At 53.9% G+C, this 26,569-nt stretch overlaps 1 pseudogene; it reads right to left on the bottom strand.

Annotated features, from left to right (window-relative positions):
* Positions 1–21,400: 21,400 nt before the first annotated feature.
* Positions 21,401–21,487, bottom strand: LOC119000381 (uncharacterized; annotated as a pseudogene).
* Positions 21,488–26,569: the final 5,082 nt, after the last annotated feature.

Here is a 26,569-nt window from a genome sequence, read left to right as displayed (position 1 = left end):
GGCGGGACTTCCAGAGAAAAGCCATTAGGCAGGGTTAGGGGCAGTGTGGGCCGCTACTCAGCCTTTATGTGGCCGGCCTTTCTTCCAAGGAGGGCGAGCGCTCCCCGAGGCATCATTAGCTGAGAGAAGGCTTCACCAAGCCCCCGGGATTGTGGTGGGCCACTGCATTGCAGGCGGACAGCCCGCCACCATCCTCTCTTCCAACTGCCACTGTCTCTCCTACTGTCCCCCCACATTGACCCCATAATGGAAGGGTTTCACCAACACTGCGTGGAGGTTACATGAAATTGCCATGGGCCACTGCTTATCCTCTGGTCTGTGTGTGCCCTTTGTCACCTCTGTTTCCATAGCTGCCCCCACCCCTAGGGGGCAGCCCTGAGGCTGGGGCCTCTTCGGTTCTGCTCAGAGACAAAGACAATCAAAGAGGTAGGGGATCTTGAATTGTAGTCTGAAAAAAGCATTTTCTCTCTCTCTCTCTCAGTGCCCCACTCTCTCCTTTTGTTGATATTATTGAAAAGTCAAATACAATTATTTTATAGTTTTTTTTCCAGAAAATTCTGGGGAGGGTAAAATAAAAAGTGAAAGCCTCTTTAGCTGCCCCCTCTGACCACTGCTATGCCCTGTCCCAGGGGATGTGCTGTTGCTGGGGTGTCGGGTACCCCAAAGGGGTCTCACACGCTGCCCCACTGGTTCCCCAGTGCACACTGGAATCACTTCCACAGTGCTGAGAGTGAGGCAAAATGCTCCTGTAACTTCCCCCTGGTGAGGGCATCTCACAAAAACATAGTGTTTACCCTGGAAGTTAGGAGACTCTGGCTTCGTCCTGACTTCCTCACGTTTAACTCCGATGGGTGCATGCAGTGTCCTGGGGTTGCTACTTTACCCTTCATTCCGCACACGACCCTGCTAAAACTCACCAGCTTCCTGCTGGGGGCAACAGCCTTCGATGCCTAGGGTCCCGGGACCACGAAATCCAGGGGGGTGCCACGGTTAGTGACCTCAGAACCCCAAGTTATTTTCCTGAACCAAATTAAAGTCTAAAGCTTCCAGTGTGCAGAAGTTGCATTAACAACTGTCAAGGCCATTATCTGCTGAAGAAACAGCTTACAAAGTGACGGGGAGACTTCATAAGCAACAGAACTCGTCGCCAGCCTGGGTAAGAAAACGAGGAGGTCACCGTGGATGTGAAAGAGGCATCGTGGTCCCACTGGGAAGGCGTCTCGCAGGGGAAAGTGGCCCCTCCGTGGCAAGTTTCGAACCTAAGACGAACCTACATCCCCAGGGAGGCAGGGGCCAGACCTGGTGACCCGGCAGCCCCTGCCCACAGGCTGGAGTATGGGACCAGTGCCATCACTCGGCAGAAATCGTGGACCCACCAAACCAATTTAAACGGCCTTAATGAACTCATCGCCCTGGTGTTGGGGCCGCTGTGGGACCTGCCGTAGCTGTGGGGAGCAAACAACCGGCCTGCTGGGGGAAGTGCAACTGCAAACACACCTGTAATGAGTTGTTGTTTTTTTTGTATCAATTTAAAACCCAAACACTGATGCAATTTGGGCCTCTTTAGAGTGGGGCCTCATCAGCCACGCTCCCCAGTAATTAGCGCCGCAGTAAGATGTTGCTAATAGCTACACATCTTGTAAACATGTTGAGCGGGCCGTGCCCCTGAAGGCCGGCCCGGGTAAGTGATATCTCAGCTGCGGCTGGCAGAGCCCTGTCCCCACTGGGGACCCACCCTGAGGTGTGCAGCCTCTGCCTAGAATCAAAACAGCTCCCTTTGCTGTCCCCACGCAGGCGACTGCCTTTTGGTTGTGACAATAATGACAATAGAAGGAAATAACAGTAAGGAGGAGGAGGAAGAGGAACAGGCCAAGATGCTGGCGTTCCCACTCCCTTGGGACGGTCCCTGACAGGGCCAGGCCACAGAGTGGGGCAGACACGGCTGGCCTGGCAGAGACTCGAAGTCTGCGCCGTCCCCATGTCTGCCGAGCTGCCTGGCTGGCAGCCCCCAAACTGCAGCAGCAGGTGATTCAAAACAGGTTTGTGCAACTGCCTGTGTTCAGGGTGAGCTCCCGGTTTGCCCCGACCCTCCGGGTCAGCCCCAGGCAGACCAGGACGGCCAGCCACTCCACCTGGAGTCCCAGAATGCACAGCTGAGAGACCTGAGGACCATCTGGTCCTACTCTCTCGTCTTCTCACCTTACATACAGGGAAACTGAGGCCCAGAGGGGTCCATGAGTTGGCACAGCACGGGGCTCAGGCCTTCTTCCTGAATGGCGAGCACAGCTACTGTTCCACCATGTGGAGAAATCACCAAATCACTGACGCAGCCATGGGGCAGGACCCAAGACTGGCCCAGAGTGTGGTGACGTGGGTTCTAATCCTGGCTCTCCCATTAACCCGACCCTGTGAGGAAAGACTGATGCGCCCCTGGACCAGGGAAAGACTGAGACATAGGAATCGAAGGCGGGCTCCTGGGACATCGAGGCCAATGCTCTTCCTGGTGGGAGGCGGGCTGCTGGGGTGCACCAGCCTTTTCCTGCGCAGCACGACTCTGGGCCACCGGCAGTGGGAAAGGGCTTTCTCTGTCCTTTCTGTTTCTGGGCCCCTGGTGGTGAGGGCGGTCACAGCACCATTGGAGAATGCCCAGAGGGCCGATGGTCGAGGGCCAGGACGGGCCTGCTGCCCAGGAGGACACAGAGCAGCCGCCCACAGGCGCCAACCTGAGCGCTCTTGTCTTTGTTTTCTTTATGAAAAAGTCAGCACCCGAGAGACTGGGAACGTTTTCTAAAAGTCACCAGTTCCCTGTCCCCACCACCACCAGAATGTGAGCTCCTCGGGGACGCCGCGCTGGTCGCCTCTATGACCCAGGGCGTATGCACCTGGCATGCAGGGGACTTCAGTTCACATGTGTTGAAAAAATGAATGGAAGAAACTCAAAATGTAACATAGGCATGCTAAGTGCTTTTAGTATATGCATATTTTTTGTCCCCTGTTTCAAAGTTGACCACAGACCTGACGGAGGAGGTGGAGGCAGAAATTAGGGAAGCAAGGATGTATCTGCCAGAAAATTTTTAACCAAAGACATTGGATGGACTCTCGAATAGGTGTACGTATTTTCAACTTTTCTAAATTGGACACTTTTAGCTGTACTAAAGGAGCTTGTCTTCGAAGGAACTGTTGTGGCTCCTGCAATGAACGATCCTTTTAGAAAGAGGCTAATGACTCTAAGTCAATGCTCCTAAGAAATGTTGAGGTTTACACCGATGCACCTTCTGTGAAGGGCTTTTTAGGGTTGAGCTGGGTCTTATTCCCCTGGAAGTACACACGGAACGGGGTTATAATCTATCATTATTTTGCCTCTTACACGTTGACCAAGTGTCTCATGTCAAAATAATACTAAATAATCAGGATTCTGCAAGCTGATTTTAAAAATAAATCTTTAGGGCTTTCCGAGATGATCGGCATTTTAAAACTGAACTTTTGTACAAACACAGGTGAGCGCCTCTGGTTTTTCCGCAGAGACGTAATCTGCAGGCTCTTCGGATGCAGGGGCAGGGCGCACGTGGCGTTAGGGGCTGGGGATTTACGGGCGGGCTTGGCGCCCTTTGCCACCTTCCAGGGTCCCTGGCTAGTGAGCACTTGAAAATGGTGACATGTGTTTGACAAATGCATATTTGACCGCAGGGAGTAAGTAAGAATAACTGACAGAGCTTCCGGAATGTTGCGGAAAGTGCCCCAGCCTGGAGAACACAATTCGGAGGGAAAGCAAACTGCAGCTGGAGCTCGCCCGGGACAGCGACACAGGCGAACTCAGGCCCGACAGCGGGAGACCGGCAAGGGAGCCGTCCTTGGCATTTGGGGTGTATGTGTAAATTTAAGGGCCCGAGAAATAGCTTCCTGTCGGGTTTGACTGCCACTCCACGTTACCCTAGCCAGACAGTGATGGACCATCTTCTTTCTCCTGGGCACGAGAGGTCCAGCACCACAGAAGATCCATCGACTCTGACTGTCTCCAGGCAAACAGTGCGTGAAATGCCCGAACCTCAGGGAAGCATGTCTGAGTCTGGGTAGCAGGTGCCTGAAGCCCTGTGAACTCTGCTGCTTTGGGCTTGGCTTTTCTGTCTCCCTAGAATAGGGCTGACCCCTTTATTCCCACGGCTCCAAAGAGCCGACATAACTGCTGGGACATGGCACACGTTTAACGGGCGAACAGCGTTCCTGCCAGCAGGGAACCAGGAGAGACCAAAAGCTGTGTCTTGATGAAGGACCAGGCAAGGCAGCACTGGGGCTCGCCCTGCAGAAATGCTCGCTGTCCCAGCCCCCCCGCCGCCCCCCCCCGGGCTGGTGGCAGGCCCACCTCGCAGAGGTGGCCGTCGCACCGAAAGTGATGGTCCCCTCCCGCTGCGTTGCTGACCAGAAACCTGTCAGTGTGTGTGCAGCCGGCTCTGTAACCCAGCCTCTGTTCCGTTCCCTTGCTCTTCGATGAATTCGTATGGATTTTGGAGGTATCAAATAATATCTTCTGCAAGTAATTCATTCCCCATGTTTATATCTTTCTGGTTTCTCTTGTCTAATTGCACTGCCTAGCACTTCCATAATAATATTAAATAACAGTTCCCATAGTGGTCAGTATTGTCTTGTTTTGGGTAATGGAAAAAATGCTTTAACCATTTACCATTAAGCATTGTCACTGTCTTTCAATTAATATACATATATTATTTGTATGTGAACTTATTGTGTCCAGGGTCTATTCCTAATTAAAACTTTTAAAATAAAAAAAAAGGCTATTAAATTTTGATAAAAAGCTCTTTTGGCTGCCAAAACTATAATTATTAGGTTTTTATCCTAATGACCTAAATGATACCAGATATCAGATTTCATAACATCAAGCTGTCCTTGCATTCCTGTGATTTTTGCATTTTAATAAATTCCTGAATTCAATGCGCCAGCATTTTCTGTCAGAAGTATACCTAAGGGTGTGCAATGTGAAGAAATACTCAGAATTATCTCCCTCCATCCTAGTGTTCCTATTCCCTTTCACACTCTGGGAAGGGAGATACGGTTAATATTACCTCTAGAATTTATTTGCTAAACTAAGTAATAGTAATAATCGTAGTGCACTTGTATAGCACATATTCTGACAGACGGTGACCTAACAGCTTTGCATATAGTAACGCTTTCAAGCCTCAGAACAGCCCTGTGAGAAAAGTACTGTCATCGTCACATCATCCTCATCATCTCCGAGGAGATGAAGGTCACACGGGTAGTGAGTGACAGCATCCAGGCCATTGGGCATGGGAATTCATGCCTCAATTCCCCAAGTCACTCATTTAGTCAACCTGCCACATGGATGTACTTAATGCCTCCTATTTTGAAAGCACTAAGCAAAAATGCTCTCTTAAAACAGCAAATTAAAGGAAAAGAAAGACACAGGAACATTTCGGTGGACACCAATGCCTGGGTCACGGGTTTGCAAAGCCGAGCCTTGGCCGCCTGCCCACCAGGCTCTGCCCCCGCCTCTCAGCAGTCCTGTCAGGGACCCAGTCGTCGGGCCGAGGGACCCTTACGTTCACCCCAAGCCCTCGCTCAGTCTGATGGCGGCCCAGGGGGTCCCACGTGGATGCTCCCAAAAGGGCACGCCCTTCGTGCGAGAGAAATCAACACCCATGTCAGTTCCATGACGGAGCTGCCAACAATGCCGCCAAACACAGCAGATCAGGGAAAGTAGAAAACTAGCCAGACTGAGCCGTCGGCAAGACCCGGTGAGCTCAGCCTGCAGCAGGGTAAACTCCCCTGCCCATCCATCCACCCATCAGCTCTGAGAGAGGACTTCGTGCCAGCCACAGGCGGGGCGAGAGCGGACCAGGCCACCAGGGAGGTGGCCTTCGCGCCGTAGGCCTTTGCCCCCGGTTGCCCCTGCGGCCTCCTGTTACCTGTCTTTAATTAACCTCCTGATGTCCCTTTGTCTGGGTGGCCATGTCCGTGGTGATGGTGATGAATGGAAGGCACCCCGTGGACATGTTTCGGAAGGAGCCCTGGGAATGGGGCTGACGGGCGGGAGAGGGTGGACAGAATGTCCCCTCTCTAATCCGGCACTTAACCCTGGGCTGCGACAATGGCAGTGCCTCCGGCCCCCCCGCCCGAGCCCCCTGGGGAGCCCGGCCCTCTGCTGTCCGCCTGGGAGGCACCCCTTCCCATGCGTGCACAAGGCTCGCTTCACAAGTGTCCCTGATATGAGACGGCCAGGACATGGGACTTTCAACTGCCACCAGCCCCTGCCACTGGCACCCGCCCCAGCCTTTGTCGCCCTGTGGACCCATAATTCCAAGGAAAGGCTTGTTTTGTTTTGTTTTGTTTTTCCCCCAGGCATTTTAATATTTAGAGTGTTCCCAGGAAGTACAGCCTGTGGGACTACTTTATACAGATTATTTTTCCTAAAACATTATGATTCCACTAAAGAGCGAAAAGGTGCCACACAGCTCCTAGCAACAGGGAGTTCTAAACCCAGCGATGCTAAAATAAAAGAAACGCCCGCCACGACTTGACCTGCGCCCCTTTCCAGTCCAGCCCTAAACTGCTGCGACGGCAAAGTTCTCTGTGCTGATCACGGCAAAGGCAGGACTTTTGGACTTTGCCGGCCTACGTGTTTGTAATATCACTATATTGCTCACAATTATTTTCATGGCTGTGTATTTATTTCACCACAGAGTTCATCTTTCCCCCACTGCTGGACCCTCAGCCGGTGGGCTCTGGCTGCCCCCCCCCCCCAGGTCTGCCCGGCGTTGGTGTGCCTTCACCACTGCGAGTGCTTGTCTCTCCACCGCGGGAGGGACTGCGATGACCCCTGCCTTCTGGAGCCGTGAAAAGCCAAAGGATGTGACCTATGGGTGTTGAAGCTGTCTTTGAACTACGGCACCCACGCAAGGGGCCGTTCCTCTTAGCTCATTTTCAAATGTCCCAAACTACAAATAACGGTTGTTTCAAACACGTTCCAACACAGTGCTCGACTCCTTTTGAATCCATTGCCGGAGCGACGTTCCCAGAAGTCTGATTCCTGGGTCATAACCACAAGCAGCTCTATGAGGTGGCACCGATTTACCACCTGATTTTCAGAGGTCGAACCAGTTTACGTTCTGACTGGCAGTCGACACAGCCTTGTGCTGAAGCCTCACTGCCCAGTGAGGTTTCGTTTTAAGCTATGTTGCCAATTTACCACCGTTTGGGTTGTGGGGCCACTGATGAAGTGTGAGTGTTTCCACGTGCTCACTTACGGAAAATGAATCCCCTTGTGCGTGACTGCTTACCCAGTTGTCGCTAGGTGAGCTCTCAGACAGTGTGAAGACCATTTTTAAAAGGATGCAAATTTGCCCAGGGAGGGAGAAAGGGACCGTATCATGCAGAGAGACCACTCTGAGCTGTGGGACATCACTTACGTCCCAGAGTGTTTGCAGGGCTCCGCAGTCCACAAGCTCTCAGACCCACGAATTCAGGTTTCTTCCCCCTCCCTGAAATGCATCTGCCCACAAGGGCTCCGCCCGGTCCAGAGCCTGGCCCGCGGTCCTTCTCCGAAGTGTCACTGTGGCCTCGTGGAGGAGACAAGTGACAGACTCAGGGCCCTGCATTCTGCCTGCGAGGCATTGAGGCCTGGGACTGTGCTTCGGCAGATGCATTAGTTTACTAGGCGTCATTCCGTGTTCCCGAGCATGTCCTAAAACGTGGTTGCTACTCTGAAGGGTATCAGTGTGCCTGAAGAGTCGAGAACAGGAAACCGTCCTGGAACATGGGGCGTACTTGGGAGTCTGGAGGTGCTGCCCCACCTGGGCCGGGGACACCAGCAAATGGGGCAAGCCGGGAAGTCCCGGGAGAGACACCACGCACTGTCCTGCCTCGGGTCAATGGCGGCAGCAGGCAGACGGGCAGAGCTGGTCCCCCTGGGGCAGCTGGGGGCGGCCGCTGTGCTCGCCGGCACCCGTCTGTGAGGACTGTCAGTCCTGGTGGTAGGAGACCGATGTGCACAGGCGGAGGGATGACCACGACGAGGCACTGATGACGGTGTTGTAAGTACAACGTTCGGGTATTCGTATGGCAGCACGATGCCTGAGTGTGGTGTTGTAACTGCAATGTTTGAGCACTGGTATTTGCATACGGCATTGTAATTGTAACATGTGACTGCTGGTGCCATAACATCGGTGTCTGAGGACAATTGTAATCCCAACGTTAGGGCTGCACCCCAGCTTTGCGACTTCACCTAATGTACCTGGGCCTCAGTATCTTCATTTGTGTTCACAGGGTGACATAAGACGCGTGTGTTGGGGGGACAATTTGTGGAGTGCCATACCACTTACGAAGCACATTCCTGGTTCCCATCCTGAGGGGCTCGTCTCACAGACAGAAGCCCTGAGGTTTGGAGAAGTCATCAGGTGTCCCGGAGGTCACAGGAGCCAGGCTGAGCCCCTGGGAGCCCAGAGGTCTATGCACTGTGGCGCTTCGTTCTGCATCTACCGGGCGAGGAGCCTTGCGCCAGCCCTTTACGGGGGTTGCCTCGGGCAGCGCTCCAGCCTCTCCCAGGAGGTCATGTTCTGTAGCCCTGCTCTGTGAAGTGACACCGAGGTGCAGGAGCCGTGACCACCCCGAAGCTGATGGCAGCGTGGGTCGAGCTCAGGTCTGAATCCAGCGCCAGGGCTCTTCCCATGACACAGCCAGCTTCCCAGGGGGCTGGAAGGAGGCGGGATGGTGGAGATGACCAGGTAACAGGGGCCTGCGGGACCCCCCGAGGGGGTCTCGGTAGCTCTCTGCAGGGACACCGGGTGGGCAGGGGGGCAGAGAGGCCAACGGCGTCCAGCTGGGGCTGGTTCCAGCCACAGTGTGGTTGTGAGTGGGTGCCCGCAGCTGTGCCGCACACCTACGAAAATCAGCTGAAACCCTGCTCCGCGCACTTCTCTTGGACAGGCGAGGAAGGTGAGTCGCGACCTAAAATTTTTTGCCATTTGAACTAGTTAGTGAAAATAGATCATCATCCGCTGCATTTCCTAAAGCTGGAAACCCACACAACACTCGCTACTAGCTAGCTGGTAAAAAGGTTTAATGCCAGTTTTAGTCTGTTTGTTTACATTCTGACTACAGTGCACTTTGGGACACTCTCACAAGGCAAAGTAACAATTAACCAAGAAAAAAGTTTTCAGGTGAAAATTAAAATGCTCTCACCATGTTTAATTAGAGAAAATTTATGCTTCAGGTTTAGGATTTTGCTTTTAAAAAACGAATAAAGACTTTTGTGCTCTCATATAATTCCACACAAATTTGTATTTCTTCCTCTCTTGGGTGATGTAATCACATTATAATCGTATTAATTATCTGAATTAAATATAACATGCTTTGCTATTGACTTTCGTTTCATTCTTTAGCACCCAGTGTAATTTTGGAGTGGCTTGGGTTATGATCATTTCAAATGACTCTAGGCAAATATTTAATATTTTAAAAACTCAGTTTTTTCATAAGTTACCTCTTTAAAAAATATATTACAATTAAACCACTAGTCCTCCTATATCAAATAGATGTGGTTAAAATGTAATTTTTAGTTACAAAAGGAAATAGAAATTATTTCAAGTTAATTTGAAATATATTGATGTTTTCTATTTTCATTCTTTGGGGTTTTTCAAATTATGCTGTTTCTCCATGTCTTTCATTACTTAAGTCTTATGCAAAAACAAACAAATAAATAAAAACATGTCTGTTACAAGCAGAGATGACTCTGAAATGACTAAAGCAACAATTTATTTCATTAATTGCTCGTTACTGGAGAAAGTTACGAAACGCATTTGAACGCTAATCTGTGGGCGATTAGCCAGCCCCTGCTGACTGTGGAGGGCGCAACCAAAAAAGGGAGTTTGTCTGGGGAGAGACACTTTCCTGCATTTGCCGCCACCTGCTGGTGAGGGTGTGCAGGGACGGCGGGGTGTTTGGGGGGGGTGGGGTGCACAGGGGTGGGGGTGCACAGGGCCAACAGAGGGTGGGCCAGGGCCCCTGGCACTGTAGACGGGTTGTTGTGAGCTCGGTGGGTACCCCAGCAAGTTCAATGGACGCGCACAGAAATACTGTGAATAATTTAAACAATTGATGTTGGGTTTCAGAAAATTTCCCTCATATTTCAACAGCCAGCAAATCTCATGAAAAGTAAGAACAATAAAAATATCCTGTAAGGAAGCGTGGTTTTTGTCTGGGCACATTTTTAAATTTTGTGGTGTTCATCGGTTGATCTCAGTTCACGGAGGGGGAGGGTGGCTGGTGACCGAGGTTGGAAGGAAGCCGTGGAAGTGAGTAATCACTGGTGAGCTTTTGCTGCCTGTGACCATATGGGCAGCATCGGAGCAGTATCCCAGGTCAGCGCCAGAGTCAGGACTAGAAGGGCTGAAAGACCTCGTGCGACGGGCCTGCGAGGGTCAGCACCTGACGACAGCTGTGCGTTCTCGGGGAGGCTCGTCTGCCTCTCCCGAGCACCTGTGACCTCCTCTTTTCTCATCCTTTGCACCCCTCCTTTTCGGCAATGCACAGAGAAAAATATTGCCACCAAAATGTTAAGGTGATTACCTCTAGGGATGAATTTGGTGACATTACAATGTTTTCCCTTATATTTATATTTTTATAATAAACACAGATTACCTCAATGGGAAAGGAAAATGATAATATGAGAAGGGATATTATGGGTTTAATTCAGAAAACTAACTGCCATGTAAAACACTTTAATTAGAAAACGCACTTTGAATTCCAAAACTTTGAATGTCGCAACACCTTGCTAGGCAGGTGGCTGGTTGTGCCATTTCTGATGCCCTCACCTGGCCAAACGGCAGCCCGAGAGTGCTTCTGAGTGCTAGCACAGTTCTTCTGAACATGGAGTTATCCCCCTAAAAATCTATTGGTGAAAAGCAGTAATACTAAAAGAAATGGTCTGGAAAGAAACATGTTAAAATAGGAGGCGGATGACAGAGCAAAGCAAGCACCTTGCCAGGTGACGTGGCCCCCAGCTGAGTCTCGTGGAGACGGAAAGCCACCCTGCCTGGCCCTCGGCCCCAGTCCCCGCGATGGAGGCAGAGTCCGAATATGGACCCTCGTAAGAAGAACAGAGCGCCGCTCTCCATCCTGAGCCAGGCCTGGCGCTACCTGCTCTCTCTCCACCATCCTCGCCTTTCCCGGGCGCAGACTGCGTCGCAGGCAGAGGCAGGCGGCATCGGCTTCTCCCACTGCAAACCGGAGCCAGTCGGGCCTCCCAGGTGGCTTCAGAAGTCGGGAAGCTCCGGGAAGGCTCCGCCCCTCCCGGGACGCGGGTCTGGCTTTCGGGGAAATGCGCCACCTAGTGCGGGATGCGGCAGCCCTTGGCCAAGGCTGTCCCTGCGCACGGAAGCCACAGCGCCACCTCCCTTTCAGGCCGGGTCACAATGAAACTTCCCCGGGAGAAGTCTCGTCTTCTGTCCTCACTGTCGCACTTCGGAGACTTGAAGAAAACGTAACTGAGCACGGCTTTCCTGCGGAAATGTCCCGGAACCCGAGCTAGAGAGGAACGGAGGGAGCCCGGTGTAGCTCGTGATCCGTTTGCCGCTGCCCTCATCGCCGGGGCGCTTCGTTCTGCTGTGATGCTTCGGTCAGAAGCCTCACCATCGCCAGCCCCGGGGCTCAGCTTCCTTAGGCCTCGCATCCGCCAGCCTTCCTGGTGGGGCTCTGGTTGGTGGGGCGGCCGCGGGCGGCGCTCGGCTTGGAAATGGGCTGCCAGGAAGGCCCTGTCCAAACAGAGGCGCACTGAGGACTCGCCCTCCAGAGAGAAGGGTTCCCCTGTGTGACGGTCACATTGTGACACAGCCAGCTATGCCCACAGGTGTGGCAGAGCTCACCCTGGAAAGCTGGGGATGAAAACAGAAGAGGCAATTGGGATAAAAAAAAATCCCTTGTGGAGCAAAACAATAAAAACAAATTTTTAACATGCTAATACTAATGTTAACATGTATGTGTCAAAGTCTCACATTAAAACAGATTGGGCTAAAAACTTAGCCACACTATTGACAAAACATAAATCCGAAACACGTGGATAAGGAAATACTCAAAGGAAAACGATGGATTAAAGACACACCGGAAAAATATATAAACCAAAAAAATCTAGAATAGCCATATTACTCACAGGCAAAACAACAGTAAAGAGGGTGAGTAACATTCTGGTATAAAATGCAACTCACTAAGAAAACAGAGCAATCCTAAACTTGAAGGTGTCACTCGAAAGCACATCAAAATACAAAAAGCAATCACTGAAAAACAGGACACACTAAAATCTCGATAAAAACGAGCTGGGACCTGACTGTGGAGACCTCCAAGGAGGGTGGGTGGGGCACTGGGACAGTACGGTGCCGGCTCGGGAGTCCGACCGAGGACCCAACACGACAGAGGGTGACCAGGGAAGATGCCCATGTGTCCACCCTCGTCCGGTTCGTGAAAAGCCGACACCGACCGAGCTGAATGGAAGAAAGCTCCCCCCGGCCTCCCACCGAGTGTGGAGACTGGTTCCAGACTGACGGTGGGTTCAGTGTGCCAGTACTAACCTTCTGTGTTGTAATTGGAACACCGATCATTTCACATGAAGGAGCCCAGGAAAACAATAGAGCTTTTGGAATAAAATGGAGGAGAATAGTTCCACAATACTGACGTAGGTAAAGATTTAGTTAAGTTGACACATAAACTGTGAAGATAGTAAGGGAAAAAATAAGTAAGCTGGCACCCCTGCTAATTAAGAAGTTTTGTTCATCATGAGACACAATTTAGAATGACGAGATAAGCCGCCCAGTGGGAGAATATTTGAAATACATCCATCAGTGAAGGACTCGTCGCTAGATTATATAAAGATCTCTGCCGCGGTCCGGCCGCAGCAGGGTCCAGGGGTCCCTAAGGTGAAGATAGGCATAGGCGCTACACAGGCAACTACACAGCTCAAAGGCAGGTGAAGCACTGTTCTGTCTATTGCAAGTACAAGCAGGTTTTTATATTTTCATTTCTGGTAGTGATTAACATTACAGGTGCATAGCATGATCAGTTAAGCAGAAAAAATCAACACAAAGGTAACCAGGAAAAGTACAAAAGTTCCCATAGTGTCAGTTATATTAAACAAAAGTTATTTTGACCAGGAGAACCATTAATCAGACAATTTGAAATAGCTCTATGTACAGAGTTTGAATGTCTTATTATTTATTAAAGTTCTCAGAGTTTGTCACGGACAACAGGTACGCTAGACCGAGCAGAGGTTAGGAAATTCATTATAAGCCTTTGTAATGTCTAACTTAGCTATCTATCTTTCTGTCTAAAATATTTCTCTGTGTACTATTAACTCTGTCTCCCTGGTAACTGTTTTCTACATGCTTAACAGCTAACTAGCTTCTCCTGTTTCTTTGCCTGTCTAATTCTAACAGATATATATCCCTATTCTAGGTAAAGGAGGGGCTGTTATTCCAACAACTTTAGACATTCAGGGGCTGTTTCATCAGAGGGGATCTGCCTCGGGACTTACTTAAGGGGGCTGCCTTGGGTGTTCCAGGCCCCCTACTGGCTGATATCATCATATCCTACAGCTGCTTAATCCGGTCAGGGAAGGAGGGGTTATTTCCCCTGAATTCACTGGACATCATGGGCCCTTTCTCCTTTGGGGCCTCAGAGGAGGTGTTATTCTGGGGAAAGGCCAAGGTGATGTTGTTCTCAGCCTGACCTAGTTGCTGTTCAGCTCTGAGAATGGTCAGCATTTCTAGGAGATTCCAAATTATCAGAAAGGTAGAGGTTAGAACAACAAGAGACAGCAAGATTAAGATCAACACCACATGCGCTTCTGTGAAGCCGCCCTCCCCACGCTCGGACTTCGTCAGACAGCATGGTGGGCGGAGCTGGACCTGGCAGGTCTCCTTCAAAGTGATGTTTTAAAAAGCCAGACAACCCAACAGAAAAATAGGCAAAATTATCGGCAATTTGGTTGTTTCACAGAGAAGGTCTCCATCAAATAGTTACCAAGAGAACGTCAGCTCAGACCCCAGCTCTGTGCCGTCACATACCCACCGGAATGACTGAAATGAATGAGACACTCCCGAGTGCGACAAGGATGGGCAGAAACCCCAAACTTCACAACCTCCCGGTGGGAGGGTAAAACCGTGTCAGGAAACGGTCCATCGAGATCCACTAAAGCTGAAGCAGGCGGGTCCCCTGTCCCCAGGAGCTGCACTCCCCGGCGTGTGCTCTACAGAAGTGTGCACGCGTGTTCACCAAGGACATGCGTAACAATGTTCCTGGCCTCACACTTTGTAATGACCCCAAACTAAATACAGCCCGGGCCAGGTGCTCAGTGGGTTGCAGCACTGTCCCGTACACCAAAGCGTTGTGGGTTTGACTCCCTAGTCGGGGCACCCGTCCAGGTTGCGGGTCCGACCCCCAGTGGGGGCGTGCAAGGGAGAAAACTGGTCTCTGTCTGTCTCTCTCTCTTTCTCAAAAAAAATACATATGTGTGTATATATATCCCCTAGTGAAGATTAATTAAGAACAACTGGATAGAACCCAAATGCCCACCAAGAGCAGCATGGATAAATAAAAGGTGAAATAATATACAGCAGTTAGTGAGAATGTGTCATCTATAACTATTTAAATGAATGGGTCTTACCACTAGCTGGACCATAAGAAGCAGAAAGAATTTTTTAAAAAGTTTCCCTACCTGTAAAGTCCCCAAACTGGCAGAACTGACCAGGGTGTTAACTGCCAGAATGGTGACGGTCAGAGGGAGGGCACAGACCGGAGGGGACTCTGTGGCCGGGGGTCAGCTCTGGCCCTGGCTGAAGGCCAGTCACGAAAGCACGCTCATCCTGGGAACTCACGGAGCTCGCACACAGTCAAGGCGTGAGGACTCTGTTGCCAGGACGTCTTCCTTCCACGAAACTTTGCTTAATCAGGCTAACAAAAGATGTGCAAGACCATTACATAACATTTTCTCAATGTCTGTTGAAAGACATTAAGGAATATTCAAGTAACAGAGGTACATTCCTTATTCACAGACAGAAAAAGTTGCTATTGCAAGACACAAATGCTCTCCAAATTTTTCTACAGAGTTATTGCAAACCTGATTTTTAAAAAAGTCCTCACGGGGTTTCTGGGAGATGGAAACGCTGAACCTAAAGTCTTTGGAGAAGAACTCGGATCTGGAGTAACTGGAACGAGGAACGAGTGGGAGTACACTTACCGAGGTTCGGACCAGTGCAGGCGCGCTGGTCCCAGCCCAGGGCGGGCTCACTGCCAGGGGAGTCTGATAGAAAGCAGAAATGATCTCACACGTACACAAAAATTGTACACGCATATATCAGTACATAGAACGTAGTTACATAGAATGGATACCTAAAGTATATCATGCTTAAAATTAAGTACAGACTAAAAACTCAGATGTGAACCATCAAACTTGAAGTTGTTCTGAAGAAAATATTTTAAAACGTCTTTATAACTTCAGATGGGGGCAGGGTTCTGGCCCCGGCTGCAGGGCTCACCAGCTGCAGGAACACAGACAAGTCACTCCCTGCTCTGCAGTTCCCACTTCTGAAAAGCAGGGGCAGGAGCAGCGTCTGCCCCGGGGCCGCTGAGAGGACCGCAGGGGCCGTGGTGGGCTTGCAGTGTTCGCAAGGCCGCCTAACACTTACTAAGCCTTATTAGCTTGTTCTTGTTATCAATACAAGTTGCACAAGGAAACGGCATTCCCGACTTGTCGGGTCCATGCCTAACACCATTCAGAAATTTGAACAGTGAAGAAAAAAACCAGGATATTCAATACTGAAGGGTAACAGAAGAAGAAAAACAACGAGGACAAATTAAAAGTTCACGATCCCGCTAGCTGTGCGGCCTGCGTGGGGAGCGCGCCCCCTGGTGGCCGCCGCTCTGACCAGCCCAGACCGGCAGGGCGGCCGCTCGGAGGCCGGGTTGGACGTGTGGAACCACTAACCAGGCTCGGTGGAGAGAAAAGGCCTTGGCGCAGGCAGCGGGAGGGTCGAAGCGGCCCGTCGAGGTACTGAAACCACGGACGGTGCAGAGCTACGCAAGGCGGAGCCGCTTGCGCAGGAGAACGGGGAGGAAGACAGCGCCCCAGACGGACCTTCGGAACCCCAACCAAGGGGTCCAGGAGGGGCCGGCGAAGCCGCAGCATGAGCTCTCCCCTCCGACGCGCATGCCTGAGCACCAGGCCCTCCCCTCCTCCCCGTACTCTTAGAGGGCTCGCTGCTTTCTTTCCACTAGAAAACAAAAACCCAGAACCTGTTACCGTGCCCTTTGCAGGAGTTCCCTTCCTTTCCCAGTAAGTCTGAGTCGGGACCCTTCTGCCTTGCAGCACGGCCGTCTAGTGGGCTAGTGGGCAGGCTGATCTCGGGGCTGACCGCGGCGGGTGGGTAAGCAGAGACGTAGGGGGCGGTGTGTCCGGCAATGCTCCGAGGGGGAGACTTCCTAGAGAGCCGGGGAGGACCCACAGCAGAGCGGGTCACTGCGCGCATGACCCGCGTGCAAGGCCAGTGCGGCTGCAGGTGCCCAGGAAGTTCCTGACCTGCGAGGTTTGTCGGCTAAGGAGGTTTGTTTGCGGGTGCGAGCAGCCGGTAAGGACCCTGGCTCCTCCTGGGAAGCAGCAAGGCCCTCTCACGGGAAGGGGGACGCGGTGGGGGGAGAGAGCGCTCCAGAGCAGGGGAGAGGCGGCAGAGGCGGCCAGCAGGGGTGGTGGGTCATGGCTGGGGTCGTGGCCGGGGTCGTGGCCGGGGTCGTGGCCGGCGTCCTCATGAGCCGAGCATTGTGGACGATCGGCGTTTTGCATTTTCTTCACAAGGGCCCGCGCCTTAGGGTGGGAGCTGAGCAGGCAGACGGTGGGCTCACGTCCAGGACGGACAGAGGGAGCAGAGGTGTTTCTGCGAGCGCAGCAGGCGGGAAACCTCGGCCGCTGGAGGTGGGGCGGACCCCGTTGCTGCCCACACGCTGCTCCGGGGCACAGAGCTACCAGGGAAGCCGGGGCTGTGTGGGTCCTGCAGCGACCAGAGAGGGACACGGTGTTGCTCTTGTCTCGGAAGGAGCTGGCAAGAAAAGGGGGCACCGGGGTGGTCCCCGAGTCGCCCAGGTTGAAGAGCTGGTGTCAGAGGCCCTGGTACGGATTTGGAGGCAGTGGGTCCTAGCAGAGTTCAGAGGATACTACGCAGGGAAAGGCTGCTGCGAGCGGTGGGGGTGGGGCCCTCCTTGTAAGAGTTTAGGAAGCCCGCCTGTCAATTACCGACCAAAGCGGCCGAGAAGTTGAGAGACAAGGCAAGCGCGCCCCCCTGTGGCCGTGCGTCAACATTACTTGTGCAGGCCGCATTGGAGAGGTAAGTGGAGATTTTTCAGTTACTAAAACACTGGAACTACTTGAATGCGCTATCAGGAGCCTCGGTGGCTCTTGTGATTAAAAAGAAGAGAGAAAACAAAGCTATCAAGGGAAGCTGGAACTCGAGCCCTCAGTGAACAAACGCCTGCCCACGCCCCTGGAGCGGAACCAAACCGGAGGCCGAGGTGTGGTTCTGCGAGTCCGCCCAGCTCCTTTTTTCCTAAGCCAATGAGACTACGGGAGCCAGTTCACGCAGCGCAAACGGAAGTTTGACATGCCACACGCGGAGACTTGGCTGTTTGTGTGACCTTCAAGCTTCCAGAAGGAATGTGCTGCCACACCCCCTGCCATTGTCCCAGGGCCCCGGGCAGCTGGACATCTGGTGAGGCACTGACGTCATTAACCAAAATGGGGCAAAGAGTCGTAATTACAGGAGCTACCATTATCATATGCCCCCTCTGTGCACGGGTGACCTTCTCTTGGTTAAATTTGTTGTTAACCAGCTGGGCAGGGGATGCTGTGTGGGCTTCAGCAGTGTCCTCGGGGCCCCAAGCTCCGTCCCAGTCCTGCTCTGCTCCTTAGTGATGGGGAGGCTCCTCCGGCCTGTGTCTGAGCTTGAGCAGGAAGAAGCAAGCTCCCCCTCCCCTTGTCTCGGCCTGGACGAGTCACTGACTCGTCATTGAGGGTTCTTGTGGGTTACAGACCAGGAGTCCACTCCAGCTGGTCTAACAGCAAGGGGTTTTTAGGAGGTGCAGAGGGTTCATGGGTCATCGGGAGGGCCAGGCAGACTCTTGTGGGTCTCAGAAAGTCACCAGAGACTTGGGCCTTCAAGGGAGCTGCCACCTCTTCCACAATCAGGAAGTTGCTGCATAAGAGGCCGCTTCCCCCAACAGTAAGCTGGGGTGCCACTGCCGCCGGCATTAGCTCTGTACCCTGGCACAGCCGATACCACCAGGGAGCAAGCCCGTGAGAAAGCCATTGCCACCGAGGGCGCTCCCAGACTGGGCCCACTCGGCAGAGACCCAGGCTCTCTCTGCAGGGTTGCTGTCAGCGAGGACGCCGGGCTCTCCTCTGCTCCCCACCGCGCGCAGCTCCCAAACAAAGCTCCTGGTCCTCTCTGCAGGTGACCCAGGTCTGAACCGCAGGGACGTGGCCAGTGAGACATAAATCCTGCCCAGAGCCCCTGCTGTGGGGGCAGCTGAGGACTCTGCAAGGCGGGAGCTCCAGCTCCCCGAGCTCGTTGCAGAGGCAGGTGAGAGCAAAAGGCGTTGGAGCGGACGTGGAGCGAGCCACGCTGCGGAGGAGCCGCCCACGCTGCAAAGTCGGGAGAGCGGCTTGGCTCCGCCCTCGGGCCTGCTGCGCACACAGGTCGTCTCCCCCACCCTCCCTTCCTTCCCGTGGGGTGTCCTCGCTCTCTCCACTGCACAACAAGGAAACTGCCGCTCAGAAAGTCTGACTACGGTTCCGGAAGGAGGCTGTGCGAATCGCGAGTTCAGCCACGTCCTGCCCCACGGTTCTCGTCTGTCTGGTAGGACTTCTGTCTGCTTTTGCTGAAGCCAGGCAACACCAGCGGGGTCTCCTGGACGCCAGTCCCCTCGCCCCCGACTGTGACTCGCTGGCTTCCAAAGAGCAGCGCAGGCCTGTCCCCTCGCCCGACTTCCTCTGCTCCAGCAGTTGTCTCAGTTCACACGTGGCAAACACAAAGCCTGTGGGCCGAGTCCGGCCCTCCGCCACGTTTCAACTGTCCGGCCGGGCACCTTGTTTTTACCCGAGGCTCTCGCTTAACTGTTAAGAAGTGGTTACATTTATACAGTCCTAACCTTACATCTGGCCCTTTGAAGGCAACCACCAGGCTTATTTGCTCCCCCACCCCCGGTTAAAATGAGTTTGACATCCCTGTCTTAATTGCTTTGAGGTGCTTGACCCCTTGAACAACCTGAGAAGCCAGGTGACTGGAGCATGCGGGCCATGCTCCGTGGGCCGTGTCACTGGGCAGTGTCACCCAGCTCGGCACTGCCTTCCCCTGGAGGCGCTGGCTCCAGTCCCGGCCAGCCTCTGAGGCCCAAATCAAACTGCCTCTCCACAAAGGCCCGTCTCCCCATCCCGGTGGCCCTACCTTCCGGGCAACTCCCACACACTCACCCCCTTCAGAGCCCCCCCCGCCCCCGCAAAACCGCCCCTTCGGAGCTGTGACAGCCTGAAGACCACGCAGCGGCAGTGACCCGCTGTCCCTGAGAGCTCCTGGCACAGTGTGGGGGGCGGTGGGGGGGTGGTCTCACTGGAGAAGAGTAGATAAGTGAGTGATTTCCCGGACAGGTGCTCTCCTCTCTCAAATACTGGAAACCCCTCAAAGCAGTCACCCCCATGTCCTGCTGCTTGTAGTCAGCGAGACCTCCCCCGTCATTTCGTGGCCCTCGTTCCTTCATGTATACACAACATACATTTTCCCTATGTACTTGCTTTGTGACTTTTAACACTGAAAAAAGTGAATTAAATAAAAGAGGGAGAGACCAGGACCACAGCTCTGGAGTGACGGTGAGCTCGTTTTCTCTCAGGTACGACCTCAGCAGGACGATGTTCACACTCGTCCAGGCATCTGCAGTCAGCGACGGTCACCAGGCCAGAGTGAGCGGAAGGGACCCCGAAAGCAGAGGTGTGCAGGAGCCCCCACCCCCACCCGTGACCCACGCTCCCACCCAAACCGCTCAGTTTGGGGCTCCAGGCGGCCGCAGGCCTCCGGGGTCCCAGCAGAAACTCAGCACCTTAGCACCCCAGCAGCGCGGCCAGGCGGCCTTCCCCACGGTCCGCCGCCCCCAGGCTTCGGGGCCTCCCAGTGACTCCCGACTGAGCGCCTCCGCCTTCTGTGCCCAAACCAAGGATGAAAGGACCGGTCCGGTCGCCTGCCCCCTTCGGCTTTAGGCTCCAGCCGTGCTGCCCAGTTGCACCCCCACCCCCAGGAGCTGTAGTAACAGCTCCATAAATCACACGCGTGTCGTCTCTCTCCCGAGCTGTGATCACGGACAAGACTAGGAACTCTTGGGACGGCCGCTGACCCCGTTTCTTCGCTCCGTGTTTATCCACCGTTGTTACTGTCCTGCTTATTTATACACAACGCATTAGAAAACGGGTGGGTAAGAAGGAAGGAAGCTTGGGATCAACCATTAACATTTGAATTGGTTAACTTTTTAAACAATGAGCCCTTTTATTGAAAAGTGAAAATAACCACGATAAATACTTTAGTGATAGCAGGAGAATGTTTTAGTAAAAGTCAATAGTCCTCACACGGTCCCGCGAGTACTTCCTTGCTTAGTGACCACGGTTTTGAACAGAAAGCGGCAGTGAGTGTGTCGGTGTGAACCGAGGGGAGGACGTGTTCCACACGGAGTGTGCGTGATGATGTTTACGTGATGTTTACATGTGCGTGACGATGTTTTAAACTCGTCTTTAAAAACTGCCCCTAATCCCAGGCCTCATTCGTTTACATTTCTTTTAATGAAAAGAGTGATTTGGGGGAAGTTTTTGACTTTTATTTCTACACCAAATAATGCAATAAGTTTGAAAAAATTAATTTATTTAACAGAAATTAGGCATTTTCTGAAAAAAAGTTTCAATAATTTATGGAAGAGCGCTTTTCAACAGCTGGCTTGGATTTCCCAGGTTTCTTTCCCACATCAATATTTTCACTGCTTAAAGCTGGTTAACCGTTAGTTTTTAAAACTCAGGGCCAGTGGAGAGAGCAGACGGATGGTGCCTGTGTGGTCAAGGGGCGGCTGAGCCGGGCGGGGGTGTGAGCCCCGATGCCAGGACCCTCCCAGCACACACCAAAGGGAAGCGAGGCCCACACGGCCGGCCCGTGAAAGGTGCCCACGCTGCAGGCTCCCGGGGCCGCCCAGTGGCTGACACTGAGGTTAGCCTTTGTCCCACTGTCCCACATTCCGTGCGTCGGTTAGCAAAGTGGCAGTCAGCTCTGCTGTGCTTTATTTTTTCTCTCTCTCTTTTCCTTTTTCTTTTTTCTTCCCATGTGTCCAAGACATGAACCGGGCACAGGCACAGACCAAAAGCCAAACTGGGATAAACAAGGAGCTACGTTGTCCCTGGCTGACATGCTGTCCTTCTTTTTAAACCTCGTTTATAAGCGTTCCTTCTTTCAAAATTGTTTCTGAAATGTTTGCGTGTGATGTTAGAAGGCGTCCAGTTCCTGTTGTCGCCTGTTCACACAGCATGAGCTTCCTGTACTCGCTTCGGTACCAGGCGCAGCGTCCAGCCCTGGCAGGCGAGGCCGAGACATCACTGGAGTGAGAACGTGGCCCTGGCGTGGGAAAGGGCGCCGTTATTGTCGACGTGACTCCCCACCACAGTATGTTTGACTGTCCAGGCTCAAAACTTGGCTGCTTCCTGCTGGCTCTGTGACCTTGAGCAGGCCACTTGACCTCTCTGTGTCTCCACTGGCTGATACGGAAGCGAGGTCACAACCCCTGCCTTTAGGGTTCTTTCACAGACCACGTGGTGGGAAACGCGGACGGGGCAGGCGCAGAAGCGGCGTGCGTTAGGTGTTATCTTTAATTAACAACAGGCAAGCCTTGTGTTGCTGCGCCCTGGCCACTGAGCTTCACAGACACTGTGTGTGTTTTCACGCATCGAAGGCAAGACCCCCCCCCTCACCAGTGGGAAGATTGGGACTTGGATCCTCATTGCTGGGGGTCACCTCTCGGTGGGGGGAGGGGTGCAGGTCTTGCCTTCAGTTCGTGAAAACACAGCGTCTGTGGCGCCCAGTGAAGGGGGCAGAACAAAACCAGGTGTGCCTGGGCCCCTGACCCCAGTTGGTTGTGGGCACACCGGGTGCCTGCCCCCCTCTCTTAGCTGAAAGGCCACTGGCCCTCTGCGATGCGCGTTTTCTGTGTGTAGCCAGTGTGGCCTTGGGAGCGCGGGGCGGAGGGCAGTGCGTGCTGAGGCAGTGGCTCCTGTGCACCACCCAGTGTCTGGCCCATCCTGGGAACCGAGTGGTGTATTGGGCGGGTCAGGTCCAGGTGCGCATGAGACACTCGGGCAGGGCTGTTGGGTGAGATGCTGGATCTGCGAGCGCAGAGCTCAGGGTCAATAGCGGAACCTGGGGTTAGCACGCAGTCCCCAGGGGACTGGGTGGAACCTGGAGAAGAGAGCCAGGCCCCGGGCGGGGACCCTGGGACAGGGAAAGGAAGAACAGGAGAAGCTCCGAGAAACCGGGCAGAGCAGCAGTCGCTGCAGCAGGAAAGCCAGGGGCGCCCGGCACCTCCAAAGGGCAGGGGGCCTTCGCTGGGGAAGGAGGAGTGGGCAGCGAGACAGATGCCGGGAGAGGCCAAGGGGAGCCAGACCAGGAAATTGCCCCCCTCCCCATTGGCACAGTGTGGGTGGGAGTCGCTGGGGACCCAAGCTGGTGTTTCTGGGGAGCTGGTGGGCTGAGTAGCTTGAAGCCGAACGCAGACAGGCCCTGGGCTCGCTGCGTGGCACAGACTCGCTTAGAGAAGCTCGTTTCTGGTTTTTCTTACGGCTCACGTGGCCCCGTGGAAAACGGCTTGCAGCAGGCAGGAACTGGGGTCCAGCCCTGGCTGGTGTGGCTCAGTGGGTTGAGGTGTGGTCCCTTAACCCAGGGGCTGTGGGCTCGATCCTCGGTCCCGGGGCGTCTGGGGTGGAGGGCAACCGATGGATGTTTCTCTCTCTCCCCTTTCCTCTCTCCCTGAAAGCAATGACAGAATGTCCTCGGGTGAGAGTAAAAAAGTCTTTTTAAAGGGCTGTTGTCTGTGCCCCCAGTCTGTCAGAGCTCTGGGAAAGAGGTGGGGCTTGAAGACCCTGTAAGACATGAAGGTAGTTTCCCAGAAAATGAGAAGTAGAAAACACCCCTAGACACAGGGTGGGGGGACACCACACACAGAGAAGACCACACACACAACACACAATGCTCACGGAAGACAGCACCCCTCACCCCAGGACTCACCCCCACACCATCCCCTGTGCCTCTCCTTTGCAGCTCCCATACCTTTCGCACTCCTGTCTCTGAACGCCGGTTCAGAGGTCAGGGGTCATCAAGGTCACCGGCCAAGACAGCCAGATTCCTCTCTGTGGCCATGAGGCCTAAAGGACTCACGTAAAGTTGGAGTGGGACAGCGTCTCACGGTGCTCACTCAGCCCAAGCTGTGGTGCCCGCTTCCCCACGGAAGCCACGCTGTGACTGCAGAGTCACGGGCTGGAAGGCTTCGTGCTTCAGGGAGTTTCAGACTCTGAGACAGACCGGGCACTAGCCCCGAGCTCCATGCACCCCGCACCCTGCTCCTGTCTGTTACAGACATCTCACAGAGGGCAGTGCCTCCGACCCGGCCACGACCACGGACCCGCTGGGTGCACTGTCGTGGCCTAAAGCCCGTGGCCTCCTCAGACTCTGCCTGACGCCTTCTCTCTGTTGCAGGATCCCAGCCAGCATCTCACACCCCCTGCGTCGTAAGGTGCCTCGTCCCAGGAGGCCCTGAACATTCCGTCAAGGAAACAACAAGGTTCCAATTACCTTTGGTTGCAACATGTGTAACTAAAATCCGTAAAGAAAAATTTAATCCTTACTTTTCTAAAGTCTAATCATTGGGAGAGTTGAATGCAGATGAAAGGAAAAACCATAAGGCTCACATCTTCAGAAAATAGTTCAAGGTCCTTTTGGGGCTGTAACAGTGGACCACTGTAAGTAATAACGTGAATCCCTTTTGTTGTTCTGGAAGCAAGTAATCGGGATAGTAAAGGCCTGCCAGCCTTCCTGTCTGTTTTGCTCGAGTCTCATCTCCCAGCAGAGGGACTTCTCTGACTCATTCACTGGCATGCTCACACTCGGAACGCTGGCCCGGCGGTGAGCGCGGCTCCGGGGGGAGGCTGGTCCTGCAGGACCGTGTTCCTTGGTGCTGGGTGTGGGCGGGTTGCAGGGGGCTGCCCCCCCTCGCCCCCGCCCCCAGAGAGCGATCTGGGCAGCGGCTTGTGATGCTCACGCATGCCTGTGTGATCGACACGCACTAGCTCCGCTCACACGTCCCTCAGGGGGACCGGGGCAGGGACTGGGGCTCTCACTGGGGGCTCTCGGTCCGTCCCCATTCCAAGTGACTGTGTTTCACGTGTGCCCCGCGACGGTCGCAGGGACGTCCCGAGTGAGCGACAGACCTAGACTAGGCTCACTGGTAGCATCCCAGGAGGCTGACGTGCCCCCGGGACTTTTGCCGGATGTCACCCAGGGGCTCCTGTGGAGACTCCCCGGCAAGGCACGGGATGCTGAGTGCAGACCCCCGTGCTCTCTCCCCCACACGGAACCTCACAGCGCTTCCTCTGTCATGGGTGGGCCGTGCACTGGGAGTCTTGCTGAAGAGGACGGTGAATTTTGCTTGCTCATTTGACAGCACGATGAACTCCACAGTTCTAGGAGGGGAAATACGAGAGGAGGTAAAGGGCCGCTGATGTGCATCTTGGCTTTGCTAAGGTGGGGATTCATTTGGACAATGGAAATATTTACGGGGTGCTTCCATGGGAAAGGCGTGTGCTAGGGACTGGGGAAACTGTGGCCCCGTCGGAAACCTGACTCATGTGGCACCCCACCAGCATGGGGGCCAGCGCCCGGTTAGCAAGTTAGGGGGTGGAGTCAACCCCCAGCTGAGGTTGGTGCCTTCAAAATTCAGTATGTCTGCTGTTGTGTGGGTTCCCAGTCCACACGCGTGGGAGCACTTCAGTCCATTCCTATTATTGACCTCAAAGCGGCAAAGCAATCCAATGGAGACTTTAAAGGGTAAAGGGACCGGGAAGCACACACTGGTAGTTACAGAGCAGCCCCGAGGATGTGCGCATGCAGAATACAGTCAGTCGTATCGTGACGACAACGTCTGCCGCCGGTGGGTGCCAGACTTAGCGTCTGTAGGTTCTGCAGGTGCTGAAGCTCCTCAAGGCCCACGGCACCCGCCCCTCCAGCCTCCACCCAGTGCCTCCATGGGCATCGCGCTCGGGGTGCAGGGCAGCCGCCGCCTCCTCCGGGGCCAGGGCGGGACGGGGGGTGGGGGGGTGATGCACAGCCGTGGGCAGGTGGCTGTGCCTTCCGGGCCCTTCCCACACCCTCCCTGTTCCCTTTAATCCTCGCTGTCCCTCTAACGGGGGACAGGGTAGAGGGAGGGCTTACGGTGCAAATAGCCTTGGGGGAGAATGTTTCTTTCTATCTGTACGAAGGTTTAACCAAATGATATTAGAGCCCCTGATGCGAGTGGGTTTTTAGCCCCAGGCATCTAAAACAGGGGACGAGAAGGTGACCACAGAATTAAAAGAAAGCACAGCAAGGGGCCCTGTGGACAGCACGAAGCTGTCCCGACCTCGGGATCTCGCCCATGACTAGCCTCCTTAGCGGCGGGTTCTGCTGCCAGTGTCGCGAACCCGGCAGGAGGCCCGTGGCTCTGAGCGCATGTCCCTCCCCTCCCGCAGGCGGGCAGGCCTAGCGGAGGCCCTCGGGAGAGGAGCCCCGCGAGGTGTGCTGGGGGGCTAGGCATGGGGCTACGGCCGCGTTCCAGGGTGGCCCATGTGGGGTCCCCTGCTCCCTCCACCACTGGCCCCTCCCGGGGCTCAGGCAGGTGTCCAGCTGCAGGTCCTCAGCCCCAGCCCCGAAATCCTGCTGTTGGGTCTCCTGCGCCCCTCGGGGCTTCCTGACTTGGAAACAGATGCATCTGGAGAGCTTGCAGTTACACCGTCCGCCAACAGAGGGAGCGAGGGCTCACCGTCCTCCCAGGCTGCTCCCCTCGGTGACCTTCCTCAAGGGCAGACGTGAGAGATGGCCCTGCTGGCGCACCAGCCGCACCTCGTTTGACCCTTTTCAGGGGTCCCCGGGGGCGCGCTCACATCGGAGGGAGCGCGCGAGGCCAGCCGGGGCGGGGGGCGGGGGGGGGGTGCTGGAAACTCTCAAATGTCCGGTTCCGTTTTTCACCTCAAACTTTAACATTCTACAGTTTGTGTATTGTTTGCAGTGCAAATAATATATGTGTATGGTACATATAGTAATGCCATTATCAATAAAAGGTTACATCTATCAGGGAGGGTTTTTACATTTTTATTTACTGATTTTTTAGAGAGAAAGAAATGTTGATTTGTTGTTCCACTTATTGATGGATCCATCGGTTAATTATTTTTTAAACTTTATTTATTGATCTT

Source organism: Sturnira hondurensis, unplaced genomic scaffold (assembly GCF_014824575.4).
Source record: "Sturnira hondurensis isolate 20B ecotype Veracruz unplaced genomic scaffold, ASM1482457v3 Scaffold0015596, whole genome shotgun sequence".
In the NCBI taxonomy this organism is placed as follows: Eukaryota; Metazoa; Chordata; class Mammalia; order Chiroptera; family Phyllostomidae; genus Sturnira; species Sturnira hondurensis.
This window is presented reverse-complemented; position numbering and strand designations above follow the sequence as displayed.